The 17,235-nt window shown below is 39.6% G+C and overlaps 1 pseudogene; it reads right to left on the minus strand.

The window, feature by feature from the left end:
* Positions 1 to 876: 876 nt before the first annotated feature.
* LOC148136806 (Ig heavy chain C region-like) lies at positions 877 to 16,978 on the minus strand (annotated as a pseudogene).
* Between the last annotated feature and the right edge of the window lie 257 nt (positions 16,979 to 17,235).

Raw genomic sequence — 17,235 nt, forward strand, 5'->3', positions numbered from 1 at the left:
GTGCTCCAGAAAACGGAGACAAAACTATGGACTACAAACTGGGATGATGTAAATACCAGTTTTGGATTAAGGGGAGTCAATGTTAACAAACGATTAATAGGGTCAATTGAATTAGGCAGACACAAAGGTATTATTTTACATGGAAACATGGAATCTTCGGACAGTAAACAACTAGCTGACTGTACTGTCAGCAACTGGGTTACATTACAGAGGACTTCTATCTTGAAAACTCTGCAGAGTGAGTAAGAGTACAGACCATTAATAATTCCCCTCTCCCCCTACCTCGGCTCAACAACAATAACCTTCCTTTCGGGTCACTTTGGTGTGCAAATAAAGATGCATTCTTTCAACCACTGCACTGGTACAAGATCCCTCCTTCCACAGAATGAAGGGTTATATTCATCTGACTCTGCACTGTTTGCGATTGGCATTTTCCAATCAAAACTAATGCCAAATGTCTCTTAAGATTGCGGTTGCAATTGTTGCATTGTGGCAGTTTAAAGCCGACATGAATTTTGTGAGAATGTGCAATCGGGGAATCAGAAAAACAAAGTTGAAAGTTCGTAGTATTTACTTGAGAGAAATTGGGCATTTTCAGATTTCGTTTAAATGGAATTTAAGATGGTTAAGGTACTTTGCAGAATCTGGCACTGAGTGAGCTTTACTTTGCCTCTGATCCTAAGTTTACTTGAGCAGGGGACATTAACTGCACAAGTCACGAGTCCTCGACCTGTTAATAATCCAACTTAACTTTACAGGTGGAATATAAGTAAAAGTGGGAAACACAATTAATTAAACGGTTGTATATTTAAATCACAATTTGAGGAAAAAAGCTTTATTACTTTTGTTGAATTATTAAAAGCAACTTTGAGTTATTTATTGACATGAATTAATAATGTCCATCAGTGCAAGTGAAATGTTCACAAAACTCGGTTTACCGCTGGATTTATCGACTGTTCTGTTGAGGATATTCAGTGAAATAGCTTCATGTCCCACCACACAGGAGTATGAAGCACCGCTGGCCCACTCCTCCGCTGTAAAGGATAACAGGCTGTACATGAAGAAGGAGGTGTTCTCGCTCTCCGCCATCACCTCGTTGTTCTTGTAGTTATTGGGTTTCACTGGCTTGTCATTGTTTGTCCATTTGATGAAGATCTCTCGGGGGTAGAAGCCTCTCACTAAACAGGTGAGGGAGCGAAACCTCTGAGCGGAAACGTCTTCTGTGCGTGGCAGTAGGATAGATACTGATGGCTCCAGTAGCTTTTCTCCTGCAGAATATTTGAAACAAATATAAATCTACTATAAAAATCCAGAATCAACATTGCAATTTCACTACATATTAAAATATGCCAGTTTTGTTTTTAAATTTGGGCTTTATACGCTCTCATTTTCTAAACCAGCAGAATAATATCCATTCTGTTCATTAAGAGTAAAGAGTTTTATTCGAAAGTGGACTCCATGTTTCTAACCCACAACTAAGACATCCTGTACATTTGTCATTGCTGATGTTAAAAACACAAACAAGGTTTCTTCCTGTTTTATTTGACTTCTAATCATAAAAGATCAACCTTTGGTCCATTCTGTTCTCAATCTGATATTTAGCTATCCTGCCATCAGACACATCTTTCATGGTGCAAAGATTATTTGGAGCCAATCTAAGCATGCCATGTATGTAACTGGATCTAGATTACACATGGAATACTTTGTTCTTTTATCTCACCGCTCACCATTTCCCTTGCGGATGGAGTCTCTCAGAGGAGTCGGTAGATACGGATGGTTCACCACGCATTCAAAACTAAAGTGACTCAGCAAGGTTTGAGTAGAAATGCTCAATTTGCTGATCACGCTGTCGGGATCTTCTCCAGGCTGGTTAGCAATCTCTGATTTCAGAGTCTTCTTTTCTTGTATCCAGGTGACATTGACTCCAGAAGGAAGATTGGACACAACACAGGTTAATGTCACCGTCGCCTCCAGTAAGACCTGTTCTACTGGCGGTGGTAGAATTTTAACTGTGTAATCGTGGCACTCATTAACTCCTCTGAAACAAAAATCAAATCAATGAAAAATGCCTCTTTAGAATCAAAACACCGAGCCTTCAGGCTCCTCCCACATGAAGTGAAGAAACCACTTTGAAATGGCAGCTTCCAACTATTGCTGAAATGATGGTTCCTGTTGTTTATATATTTTGATTTGTGAAGACATTTGTTATTATCTATAACATGCCCCGTGTAATCATTCATAAAGAACACTGGCTTTGCAACAAGTGAAACCTGTGAAAAAGTAAAATCAAAGATACCATGGCGTAACACATGGAATTACCTTCCTTCCAGAGTTCTTCTCTCACTAACGACCATCCATTCATACTTGTGACAAGAGTAATCTGAATATAACGACTTCATTTCTATGTTCATAAAACTTACTTGCAAATGCTGCTGGGCATTCTGAATGCCAAATTACATCCCGAATTTTGGGCAAACTGTAATCATTCATAATTATTGTCTTTGTTCTCATGTATTTGCAGAGGACATAACGTGTTACGAGGCAGTGATCAGTAACAGAAATTCTAATCAATATGTTTAACGTTATTGAAAATGATTAACATTATTGGTGTGAGATCATTCTCTAAAACATACCATGAGATATTATTACTCCTGTCAAATTTGGAGTAGATCTAAAAACAAAACAGTGAATTCCTTAGTAGAACAAAGACTAAAAAAATACGAGTGTCTTAAATTATTCTACCAACTTGATGGAAATTTGCGCGAGTATTATTCAGACTTCCACTGCTCACTGCATGAACATTTCCATCCTCACCTGGGCTCAATCAGTCTGACTCAAATTCCTAGATCGTTCATCCCTACTGTAGCCTTACCACTAGAATGTATTCTCCTGCCACATCCACTAATGGCAGAGAGTATCTTAAAGAGGCTCAATTAGGTCATGTTTATCCAGATCAACCAACTTGGTCTTTGGCCTGGTTCCATGAATGAAGTTGAAGAGCTCAGTACCAGATAAAATCTATGACGTACAATGCACAAGGACAACAGGTCATTCCTGAACTGGAAATGAAGCACTGAACATATTTTGAAAAAAGGGTCGCTGCACATTTTACCATGTCATTTTGAGACCACAAGATAGGAAGATAAAGGTGCAGAATGAGGCATTTCGGCCAATCGAGTCTGCCCTGCCATTCGATCAAGGCTGGTATGTTCTTCTACCCCATTCTCCAGCCTTCTCCATGTCCTAACCGATCTATCGCCACCTTTAATACAGTCACTGACTTGGCCTCCATAACCCTCTGCGGCAATGAATTCCACACATGCACCACCCTCTGGCTGAAGAAATTCTTCCCAATCTCAATGCCAAATGGTGCACCCTTTGACTCCGAGGATATGGACTCATGTCCTACTCTAGCCTACGGCCAAAACATTTACTCCACGTTCATCCAATCTCGGCCTCTCAGCATGTTCTATGTTTCAAAGAAATACCTCTCTGACCCTGCACCCCGGCCCCCACAAGACAGGCACCCCTCCCCCACCCCAACCCCTTTATCCTTAAGCAAGTCACCAGGTATGGATTCGGCACTCTGCCTCTCCAAAAATGTGGTCAGCCAACAAACTACTTTAAAAAAGACTATTAATCCAGCTCACTGTCTATATGTCTTCAATATAAAGGGAAACATGCTTTTCTGATTTGACATAATGTTGAATTATGAGCAATGCCAATGTAACACTCAAACTGAAATACATGACACGTTTGTGAATGGGATGCTATACACCTGAGTGCTGTTCACTAAATTTGATCAATGTGTGTATCTGATTCACATCGGAGTTCAAAATGATTTCTAGTTCTCTCGTATGTATGTCTTACCCTGGGGTGTCGTGATGTTTTGACTTTGAGTGTTCTCTCCATGAGTGACCTGGCAGGTATAGACTGCGCTGTTGAACCATTCACCATAAGGGACTGTCAGCCGACTCATCACCGAGAAGTTCCCATCCGCCTCACACACAGGAGACGTGAAGACAACAGAATCCACGGATTGGCCATTTTTCAACAATGTCACGGAGATTTCCTTCGGATGGAAATCAATGATTGAACAGATGATGGTTGCAAACTTGCTGCTTGCGATTTCTTCACTGGGACTCACGGTGAGAAGAAGAGTTGGCGGGAGAAATGGACCTTTATGAAAAACATTGCATAAATTATCTGACAAATTTGATAACAAATACATTCAGTTCTATTATAACAAAGTTTTTTTATGGCTAATAGATACTAACCTTACTATTACAAGTATCATAATTATGCAGAGTGTTACAGAAGCTGAGATCAACACTGTACAATTAGCAGGACGATGTGATAATGACAATGTAATGCTAAGGTCACAGCAAGGAAGTCAAGAAGACACAGAAATGATAGGCCAGTTAAATCAGAGGGTGAGATAGTAATGTTGGATAGCATTCATTTCAATGATAGGAGCATGATAAACAAGGCCGGTGAGTTAACGGCATAAAGGAGGAAGTGTTGATATCATGGAGACATGTTGAGAGAGGGGGAGGAGTGGCAGTTCAATATTCCAAATATAATGTCTTCAAGCGAGGCAGGAAAGGTAGAAGGGCGGTAAAGATTGTTGATGTTCACCAGTGTGAGGGGATATGTGTGTATCGGAAACATGGAGAAGTGTTGTGATTTTTTTTTCAGGAATTAGGATAGATAATGTGATGTGCTGTCTTGCTGGATGAAATATAGTTATATTTCCAGGGCAGATAAAATGTATGCCAGGTAAAGGATGACATAGTGGGTCGCTGGCAATAATTTATAATTCCTGGCCACAGGGGATATGGCAAAACTGCCAATGTGGTATTGTTATGCAGGACGGATGAAGGGAAAAACAATGAAACCACAGGCTTGGCTCAAGCTAGACTCAGTAGTAGGGAAGACATTGTAACCATGGAGAGGCGAATTAACCTTCGTCTGGAAGAGTAATATAAAAATATCAGCACGAATTTATTGACAGGAAGTCATGTCTGAGCAATTTGATTGTAGTTCTTGCAGAAATAAGTCGATGTCCAGATGATAATAAAGATCAGAGCCAGGTGAGATCATGTCAATTTGACGAATTGAATCCTGAGGTAGCTGAGTGGCGGGGTGCAGAGGATAATGGCTGTAGGATGTTTGTGTGGCTGGAAGTATATGTCTATACTGCAGGATTCAGTGTTGATTTATTGATGTCTCTATTATGTAAAAGTGATTTAGAATATACTGCAGGAGATTTGGCTAGTAAGTTCACAGATGAAGCGAAAATTGCCGTGTTGGCAGGTTCTGACCATGATATCTTTAGATTGCAGCAAGATACAGAAGGGTTGGCCACTTGTGCTGAGAAATGGCAAATTGAAATCATTCTGGATAATCTAAGGTGATGCACTTGGTCAGAAGAAACTAAGAGGTATTATGTTTTGAATGGTGGAACCCTGAACAGGATTTCATGCCCATCTATCCCTTATGGTAATGTGGCAGGGGAATAAAAAGGCTAAGAATGTGTGAAGGGTATTTGCTTTTATGAGCCAACACATTTACATTAGGTGTTGGGAGATGATACCGGAAATTAATGAAATACTGGTTAAGCCAGACATGAAGCATCGTGTGTAGTATAGGACTGCATGTTATGGAAGGAATGTGATTAGACAGAAGGCAGCATTGTTGAGATATTCCAGGATTTTTCCTGGGCTTGAAGTTTTTAATTATGAAATGTGATTCACCAAACTGGGGTTTTCCTTGGAGCAGAGAAGATTGAGAGAGAAGATGATTGTGATGTCTGGAATTATGGTAGACATACACAGAGTAAACAGAACAAAACATTTTCCCTTAATGGATGGAGCAATGTCTCAAGGGCATAGGGTTGAGGTAAAGACAGGAGGATATCGGGGAAAACAAAATCACACAGAGAGTGTGAATCTGTAGCTCAGTGCCAGTAAGTCATGTCGAGGCTGAGCCTCGCATAATATGTGAGAAATATTTAGATGCATATAAGAAATGCCAAGTCACACAAAGCAATGGATCAATTGCGGACATATTGAACTGGAATAGTTAGGGATTGGCTTGGACTGGATGGGCCGAATGACCTTTTCCTGTGCTGTATATCTCTATGGCTCTGTCAAATGTATTATAACTAATGCCCTATTCATGTTAACCACAGATGTACTGTTCATCTCAGTTCCCACAAGACTTACATGGCATTCCAGTGCTCTGCTTTGACCCGCTGTGTTGAACCTCACAGGAGATTTTGCTGCAATCCGCTTCTGACTCAGGCAGGGTTAACTGGCTGCTCAGGGTGTAAGTTCCCTTCTTGTTTCTCACGGATGGATAAGTCTTCAATGCAGTCGTGATTGGCTGCCCACTTTTCTTCCACGTCACCTTGGTAACGTCAGGGGAATAGTCCATGGCCAAACAACCAAAGATCACAGAACCGTCGGCGTTGTGTTGCTGACAGGAGGAGACAAGTCCATAAAGTGTGGGGGTAGATACAGTCTCTAGGATAGAATGATCAATTGAGCAAGTTACTTTCTGTTAATTCGACCTTATTGGTTACCTAAATGTTTCCTCAGCTGTAAATGTATGCCAGTGTGTTCCTGCTAAAATCTTCAGCATACCTTAAGTTTATTTTTGTTTCCAATCAGTCGTTGATCATGATCTATTGGTTCCCTCTTCAGAAACATGCCCTCGACCTTGACCATTCCGATATAACTTAGAAATAAGAACGCCCTGATCCCACGAAAAGTAACTGTTAGACAATCTCACCAACAACACTTTCATTGGATTGCAGGTGACGAGCACAGTCGTTTCACAAAATGCAAACCAAGAAAACGTGGAAGTTGGAATTGGAAATAAAAACCGAAGTTGCTGGAGAAACCCAACAACTGGCAGCATCAGTGGAGAGAAAGCAGAGTGAACGTTTCGAGTCCAGTATCCCTTCCTCGCTTATCAATGTCAGTCAGAATCTCCTCTCTGTGAACAAGGCAGTTGCAGCGCACTGGGACTGAGAGAATGTCTGTCACAGCTGATATTATGCCAATTATCTGGAAGCTCAATGATCGACTTGACAATTATCTGAATTCTGGAGGCCTCTGAAACATAGAGGACCATTAAGGTTCAGAGACTTTGGAGTGTGACAGCTAGCTGAACTGAGCATTTATGTGAATATGATTCGAGAAATGAACAAGCACTCTTTTACTTCAATAAGTATTACACTTACAAGCGGTTCATAGTAAAACTCTAATCTCTCAGACTAACCAACGCTCTGACTCTCTCTCTCAACCTCAATTTCCACTCACATTGACAACCCCTATACTGTTACACGCTCATTCACTCTCGGAACACATGACCCTCATTGCAAGAGATATCACGCATTCAAGGCAATCCATATTCCGGACGACAATGTAATCTCAATTCCTTTCACTCAATTCCACTCCTTCTACACTGTACCTTGTCCTTGGTGAATCTCGTCCTGATATCAGACTTTTCACAACCCCTGACAGGATGCCACTCCCCCAGATATCACCTCAGACCTTCACCACTGACGTCTCATTTTACCCAAGTCAACCTGTGCACATTGCATCCTAGCTCTGTTCCCATCTGCCCTTCGCCACACTCCGAACTTTACATTTTGACATCATATCCACTTGACACATCAGTACAGTAACCTTCAGTCACCGAAACAGCCCAGCACTCTGCTAAGTCGATCAACTAAACTTCCCGACACCCTGCCCACCTCTCAACTAACCAGCCCGGCAGCCTGCCCACCTCTCAGCTAACCAGTCTGACAAACTGCACATCTTGCAACTAACCAGTCCGACACTCTGCCAACCTCTCAACTAACCAGTCTGACGTCTTGTCAATGTCTGAACTAACCAGTCTGACACCCTGTTTACAACTCAACTAACCAACATGACTCCCTCCCCACCTCACAACTGACCAGCCCTGCACCCTGTTGACCTCTCAACAAATTGGCTTGGCACCCTGCCCACCTCCAACTAACCAGCCCCGCACCCTCCCCAGCTCTCACCTAACCAACCCTGCAGCCTGCTGGCCACTCAATTAACCATCTTGGCACCGGGGAGACACCCTGCATTGCTGCTCAAACGACCCCTCACCTACCAAGCACAATGTGACCAAGTTATTTCCTTGTGACCATTATGATTTGCTTTGATGCCACCCTGTCAGACTAGGTGCATGCAAGCTTACCCAGCAGCCACCCAACACCTCACGGCCTATCAGCTCAAAATCTACCACATCACCAACCTACCTCCTCACGAGATCACCAGCTTCCAACTTGCAGCCTACTCCACCATAAAGTCAGAGATTTAGAGCGACATACAACACAGAAACAGGCCTTTCGGCCCAGCTCGTCCATGACAACCAGGGTTCCCAAATTAAACAAATTCTATTAGCCGGCATTTGGCCCATATCAATCCAGATCTATTCAGTGCCTTTACCTGTCCAAATGTCTTGGAAATTTTGTAACTGGATCTGCATTTGCCACTTCCTCCGGCAGTTCATTCCAATGTCAGGTACAGTTGCAACACAAACTCCCAACCTTTATACTCAATGCTCTGTGCAATGAGAACACATTTTGGAAACACATTCTTGAACACGCCAGCTACTTGAGACACCACTTTCAACAATATATGTATCTGATCACTCAGGTCCCTATGTTCCACCAAGCTTCCCATTGCCATATCATTAACTCTGTACGAATCTATGTATCTGAATCCCCAGGTGCTTCTGTTCGACATCACGACCCAGTGCACTACCATTCACTTTAAGCTGTTTCCTGATTTCTGTTCCAAAAATGCAATGAGTCATATTGAGTTGAAACTGAACTCTATCTACTGCTCCTCTGCCCATTGGCCGAGATGATCATGAACTCGTTGTACTTTTAGATAACTTTTATTGTCAATTATAGAACCAATTTTGCTGTTATGTGAAAACTTAACAACCATGCCCCATTCAATTTTTTCACAATTTTCAACCAATATTGTACAGGGTTCAACTTTTTCCCCACATACCTATTATTTCCTTCAACGCTTGAAAAAACTATCACCTTCTTGAAATCATTTGATGTTTTGTCCTCAAACCCTTTCTGTGACAGAGAAATCCAGAGGTTCATTCTTTAGTTGAACAGTACACAAAAGGGTTCAATCTTATCGCGTGTGGGTAAGACAGTTAACTGTTCCTCCAAATATTACTACATTTTGACTTGCAATTCTTTCATTGCCCCTTTACTCTTTCTGTATCACAGCCATGGAACTCACTTCCTGACAGAGCTGTGAAAATGTTAATACCACACAAATGTCAGAAAGTCACGGAGGCCAAAGTCAACTGATCTCTCAAGGAGATGTAAAATGCCTAACATTTCCACGCCTATCTACAGATGCAAATAACTACTAGAAAAAATGAAGATTATTCTGGCGCTTGCGTGTCCACACAAAGATGACGTGCTTAATAGTTTAATTTTGTGTCGTTTAATTGTATTTCCAGTGAACTACTTCTTAATCATTTAATGGGCAAGAAGCTTTACTCATTTTTAGGACGGCAATCATACATTATACTTCCCTGGAATAAAGAAAAATAATGTTAAATTAAAGGGATCTGACGATTGGGATGATTGAGTTGTATATTGCCAGAAACGAATAACTTATTTTCACGAGTAATTAATTACAGCTTCATTGTGTCACATTGCATACTCACACAAATATCTTTAAGAAATGGTGTCTTCCTTTGTTATGTGCAGTTGAATCATTAAATCTGGGATAGTTATTGCTTCTTAATCAGATGTGTTAAAGAGTTTTAATCAAACGTTAGCTCGCAGATGTACCATGTATTAAGTAAGTGATGGAATAGCTCGAGGGACTGAGTGCTTTATTCCTGATCATATATTCCTATTATTCTGTCATTCATTCAGCTAGCAAAGGTGCTGGACACTTTTTAATACAATATTTCAACAAACTAATTGTTAAAAACATTCTTTAAAAATTCGTGTTGATTATTTGGAACAGGAGCATTGATATTCTCTGTTTGAGTGGTCAGAATAACTCCCATCCAAGTACACTCCATAGATGCGAAGGTCAGGTGAATTGGCCATGCTAAATTGCACGTGGTGTTCAGTGATATGTAATTTAGATGTATTCATTAGCGTTAAATGTACGGTCTAAAGGGTAGGGGAATGGGTCTGGGTGGGTTACTCTTCAAAGGGTAGGTATGGACTTGTTGGGGCAAATAGCCTGTTTCTACACTGTAGAGATTCAATAATTCCATACAGCAGCCATTGCCCTCTGGAACAGGTTGTTACTTCATCGTACAGTTTCTTCTGAAATTATGGCTCCACATGAGATCACTCACTTTCGACGATGACGTGGTATTAAGTATTTCTGAAAATTCACAATTTGGTAAAATATATTTTCTCTCTGAACAACTTGTTTCATATAAAGTACATTTTATATGAAACAACAAACTTTGAATGCTTGGAATCCGAAATAAAAACAGAATTCTCTGAAGAAAAGCGGCAGGTCTGGCAGCTCCTGTGGAGAGAAAGGAAGCTTAACATTTCAAGTGCAGTGATCCGCCTTCAGCAAATTGTTTTCATATTCTCCTGCACGAGAACTTATACCTATTGATTTAGACAGTGATTAAGTTTACCTGACTTCTGTTGGGAAAGCATTATATGAAGATGTACTGGATGATCTGAGATATCCGTTGAAGACGAGTTGAAAAGCTACAACCAAAGTGTTGGATTCAAGCAAAATCCCACCAGACTGAACAGTCAAATTCACTCACAGTAATCGTTTGATACAAACGAAACCTGCTCCAACTTAAAGTCATCAAATATGCTTTGGAAATAATTAATTGTGGTATAGTTATAAAAGGTATTGATAGAACAGCAAGGCAAGATCCCGGATTTCTTTGAGGAATTACACTATTAACCCAGCTCGCAATTCCCAAAAGCCTGTGAACAAATATTGATTTGAAAAAAGGCTGCAAACCGCCAAACTTCTGTCTCATACCTGAGGCCCAAGTCTGGACAGCGATTAAATCGATTTAACAGGCCTCTTGAGTGGACTTCCAATCGTACTCAAAGAACTCAATGTGTTTTCCACCAAATTAACCGGAAAAGACATGGTATTACATTCCTCTCCAACACATTGTAAATGTACACAATTCACATGTCTCAGAGTCAGAGACACTACCACTACATTATACCAGATCTGAACCCAATCTCCAATAAGACAGACCACCGGTTTGAGAGTGCACAAATTTGTTAATAATTAACCAAGAATTTCAGCAACCAGGGATTGTTACAAAATGCTTACACGATGAAAATAGCATTTCAACAATTATCCAAGAATGCTTTGATAGCAATTCCGAATTGTTCAAGCTCTATGGGAACTGTAGACGAATAAAATTAGGATTTGCACTGCCATAAATTTACTGTCACTGGATTTCAACTCAGAACTCCCTTCCTCTTAATCCTGTGTATGTTGCTGCACCAGATGGTCTGCTTAGGTTGAAATAGATTAGAATCTTTTGAAGTGTAACATCACCTTTGCCAGTAACATTACATGCTGACAATAAGTTCTTAATAATTTGATTCTACATTGTGCCACGAAATGTGTCACTGACAAGAGAGGCACAAAGAAAATATGCAGCATATTTCCCTCTGTCTCACTGAATGATATATCGTTCATTGCTAACAACTGACTTCAGGGGTCTTACAATTTGACTTTTGTTACTGAAGTGTTTATTCTGATTGTAACAATTCAGTCAGGTCCATCAATTCTGTGGTGCCTAATCTGTGGCAGACAAAAGCGGTTTTGAAGCACCACATGAAATTGAACTGTCTGAGAATCAGGTGTCTGAACCGGTCAATTTACAACTGGTCAGGAACAGCTGACAACTCGGTCGAGATAACACGGGAACACACTGTACAACAGTCTTGATCCGAGAAGATATATCTGCTCAATTCGTCACATCAAATGTATTCACTGTAATTTAACTTTCATAATAGGGACTAGCCAGAGAGAAAGCATCAATGCTTCTCAGAACGTTTTCACAGTGACGTAAGATTACCTACTGATTTAATAAACTTACTCGATTGTAAATAAGAAAATTATTGAGGTGTACCAATTCACCAATTGAAGCACAGTCCCGACGGAAATAAAATATTCTCTAAATTATTTCTGCATATTCTTAAAATATTTCTTGAACTTTGGAAATGTTGCACGCACTGCTCAAAACCAATACTGCATTCCATTGTGTAAATGCATGCCTGTTGGATACATTAGGGCAAGTATTTACTCTCAGACGTGCTTGGCAATGGCAAGTTATTTTCCTTGATACCTCTTTCTAAAGAACGATTTAAAAAAAATATATATGAATTGAAAACAGTTTTTGTCTGCATTCCCCGCTTTAACTAATGTCGAAATAAATGGTCATCAACATTTAACTAATATGAACAATCTCATTCAGGTTGCTACAATACAAAAATCGCCCCATATATTAATTGAAATTAATATTACTTTATTCTCAGTGTGTAAATACACAATGTGCTCTACTACCCTCTAGCTCCTGTCTTCTCTAAATTTGTGAATTCTGCAACTGTCGGAAAGCATGGACAGGCACATTAAGGGGGTGGTACGGTGGCTCAGTGGTTCGCACTGTTGCCTCACAGTGCCAGGGAATCCCGGTTCAAATCCCGCCTCGGGCATCTGTCTGCACATTCTCGCCATGTCTGGGCGGCATTCCCATACATGTTCAGGTTTCCTCCCACAGTCACAAAGATGTGCAGGTTCGGCGATATGGATAAGCTGAATTGTCCATACTGTTAGGGGTTAATGTCGGGGAACGTGTCTGGGTGGTTGCTCAGCGCAGGTTTGGACTTGTTGGGCCGAAGGGAATCTTTAAAATCTCCGATTTTGCATTATGTATTCCCATGGTGAGTTGATGATGGATTATTTTAATTGATTCGAAATCTAGACTTGGTGACATAATCGACTATAGCAGCTGTTTCCTAATGAATGACTCTTCAGTTGATATGTTGTTGTAAAATGTATCTATTTACTGAAAACATAGCATGGATTAAATCACTCAGTTAATGTTACATTTTTTAATCCTGTAAATTTAATTTAATCAGATGTACAAGAATTAATCATTTCAAGTTAAACTGAAAAACTGATCAATTCAGTGAAATCAATTTGTTCTGCATCGAAATATTTGGAGCAGAATTTCTTAATCGTCTTTTCCAACGATCTCTTCCAGCCAGGAAACCTGTGTGTCAGGGACAGCGGAATTGAAAGCTAATTCTTGATTAATGATATCACAGGAATGGCATTTTTGCCCAATCGCAAGAAAAATTAGAACATTATATTTTTGAAATTCTATTTGTAATTCTTGTGACTTGTAAACTGTTGCAAGACAAGCTTGTGATTTAAGGAGAAAATTGAGTTCTGAGTTTTGAATTTAAGGTTTGGATTAGACCAGTCCCAATTGTTACTTTCAAATAAAACTCGCGCCCTAACGTATCTGGTTTCCCTTCATTTCCAAATCCTTTGCGATTTGCCTTTCACCTAATATTAGGTTTAATGAAAGTTCAACTCCAATGCTGATTGCATTGAATGAGGAAACTAAAGCAGTTCACTATCACCAACCATGCAAACATATCTAAAGCAATGTAGAAATCAAAAACAGCTTCAACAATATATTAGCTTAATTTTACCAAAGCACATTCTCTCATCAACTGAACAACGATTACCAAATCACAACACTGAGGATCAATGATGTGTTTGCAGCAAAACTGTCTCTTTGCAAACATTTTCAACAGAACCAAGAACATAATGTATTCTCACAACAAATATCACAAATTGGAAACCATCAAAACTGCTCACCATCACACAAGCGAATAATTCAATCAAATAGAAATACAAAGTCATAACAGTTGCCTTGGTTCTGATATAACTTATTGAACAACGCTTAAAGCTTTAACATTTTCGGCAACAAGTCAATTTGTTATCAACCTATATAGTATTTCTGATCATGTTAATCTTGTGCAGTGCACAGTAGAGCAGCTGAAGGCATCTATTGATTAATCGCCTTAAGGTCAAAATAAAATTAGTTCAATGGACAAACATTATAATTGAATGTTATGATAAGTTAGTCTCAATTATGAAATCTGATGAATTCGGCAGCTTAAGATTTTCGTCCCAAATTTTATTTTGAATGAGGCTACTCAAAACAGACTTTAACTAGTTTAAAATGAGAACTGAGATTGTGTACATAAAAAAACTCTAAAAAGTCGTCGTTTTTTTTCATTTCTCACACTTTCGTGTTTCTGCCTTAAGTGGGTCTTCAGACAGTTACAAACGGATATAGTGTTTTCAATCAATCAGAAAAAATATTGCCCCGCGTTTAACAAATGCAGAAACGATTCAGTACAAACAAAGCTCTTCACAGATATTCGTAATTGAGAGTCATCAAGAGAGACAATCTGTTTTGCTAATAGAAAATACCGATTACTGAAAGCATGAAAGCGCAGTTCAATTCCACAAGATGGATCAACTCATTTCAACACAATCAAATAAAGCAAAGTCAGAACCCAATCAACTTTTCAACAGAAGCAAATAAAACATATTCAGCATCCAATCCAAAGAATGAAATGCAGCACCGCAAGAAGATTCCATGACAGTATCCAACGTGCTTGTCATCAACAAAATTAACAAATCAAATGACAAAATGCAATCATGGTAAGAGCATTATGCACCCAGGGAATATATTCAATAAATTAACATATTTTCATCCTGTTTAGTGATATTTCCAACATCTTTAAGTTTCTTAGCATTTGATGTCGACAATAAAACTCACAGATAGTGGGTGTCACTAAACTTTGCTTATAACTGACTGATTGAGAGACTTTAGGTGTTTCAAGTAAGTCAGCCACACAGAATGCCCATCTGAGTTTTAAACAAAATATGCACTGAGCATCTGAATCCGCCACCACTACTTCAGTCATTTTCTGAGACTTAATGTAACTCTATTGTCAGTTTTAAGAAAAATCAAACTGAACCAAACCAAGGTCAGCACAGGATCTAAGTTTCATTTAAATTCAGGAATTATTCGCATGAATGGAACGTTAGCAAAAAATAAAGTCACTGAGAAAGTTCACATTCTTACCTGAAGTCACCGTCACCATGGTCCCTTGGCCCCAGTAATCAAGATAATCACAGCGTTACATTCTCTGGACTGGGTCACACAATATCTGACTTTGCATAAAAACAAACAAAAACCTGCATTATTCTAAATATTCAGAACTACTGTCAAAATGAAGTCGCGATAAATCTTCATCACATTATAATTGTACAATGGATACTGATCATTCTTATTAAATTATTATAATGTTTTATACTTCACAGAGTAACGCATGAGCTGATTCTCAAAATCACCAACTGCTACAATAATAATCACACTTTTGCGAATTAAATTTACAATTTAAACAGCAATAATTGCACAATACCCCACAGAACTAACACTGAAGTGTGAGTTTAGGTAGTCTGTATAAGTAAACATTGACTCGTTTCAAACAATGGGTGCTGGACGGGTTTTAGTATTGATTATAATTGCAGTGTCAGCCCAGTATGTCACTGTGAGACACATTGTGTCAAATACTACAGCGGGATGCAACCTGTAAAATGCAGATATTTAATTTCATCAATTCCTGGAAAGAAGTGATTCAGACTCCTCTAAAAATTATTTAGTGGAATTATTCAGCTTTTTCTATTCATTGTATTTTAAAAGCTCGGAATACTTTTGCAAGTTCAGCGTGCATTAATGTAGCCATAAACATGAGGAAAGTAGAATAATTTTATAAATGTGTCCAAACTCGTCACTCCTCCATGGGATTTAAATTAAGTCTCACATTATTTTCTCGCTCCTTCAATTTTAGTCATCACCAACTTGAGACAAACCCTTGTAAGTGGTTTTTGTTTGAGGATGTCACTATCGACATCACTGTGACCCACTGTAGTATCACAGCGATTTCGACCCGTACGTATTCTGGAAGACACTCTGGGTCTCAATGCTCACGTGAAATAGACATTTAGTGCTGATAGTGTTTAGAATTCACGGCATGGTTTACAGAACACGATTAGCAGACATTTCCCGAAATGTCAGATACATTAAAACTAACATCATGTCCAAGCATTTAATTGGTGCAAGAGTAAGCAGTACATACGACATGCCAAAAACATTGTCCCATGATATCACCCAGTTTGTTAGTTTCAATGGTATGTTTACTCTATGATAGGGTTGTAAAAGGCAGCCCGAGGTGTGCTTCAGATCGCAGTTGGTTGAACTGAAATTAAAACGGGTCCTGACCGTCAGTTAACGATGAAATTGGTAAAATGTCCCCTTGAACTGTTTGTTGAAAGGGTCCAGCCCTGGTTCCTCTCGCTGTGGTATCTTGCACAGTAATAGATGACGGTGTCTTCGACCTTCAGGCTCTTCATCTCCAACGCGAAGATGTTGATTGAAGTGTCTTTGGACGCAGTAAATCGATTCTTAATCGCTGGGGCATAGTTACTGCTGGATGGACTTTTGTATTGAAGCAGCCACTCCAGCCCTTGTCCGGGAACCTGTCGGACCCAGTGCATCCAGGAACTGGTAAGATCGAAGCCGCTGGTCTTACAGGTCAGTATCAGGGAGGCTCCGGGATGGCCACTATCTGCCTCTGGTTGAGTTAAAACGATCTCCGACTGGACACCTTTATAAATGAAAAAAAAAAACCCATGAGAATTAATGCTGATACAATGATGCCTGAGTCTTTTACATTTCTGAGGCAGACTAAAATTGAGACAGTAACAAAGAGAGACATGAACAAAAAACACTCACATGATAAGAATGTCAGTAACAAACTGAGAAAAATTGTCGACTTAATCATTCTGATAACTTGTGGAAAACGGTTCTGTCAAGAGCTTTCTAAACAAACCAAATCCAGGAGTGTTGAACTAAAGCACAGTGACCCGGATTTATATGATCATCAGAAGGGGCAGGTTTACAGGTTCCGCCTGTTGGTTTCCTGCTGGAGGCTGAGATTGGATCCTCGGAGCACTTTGCACAGCCCTAACAGATTGGTTCATATTTACACGAGATTATTCTTAAACGTGGAAATATACACATCTTGGGATATTGTTTGCT

This window comes from Chiloscyllium plagiosum, unplaced genomic scaffold (assembly GCF_037043375.1).
Source record: "Chiloscyllium plagiosum isolate Xiang-an unplaced genomic scaffold, Cpla_swu_hap1 HiC_scaffold_45, whole genome shotgun sequence".
Lineage (NCBI taxonomy): Eukaryota > Metazoa > Chordata > Chondrichthyes > Orectolobiformes > Hemiscylliidae > Chiloscyllium > Chiloscyllium plagiosum.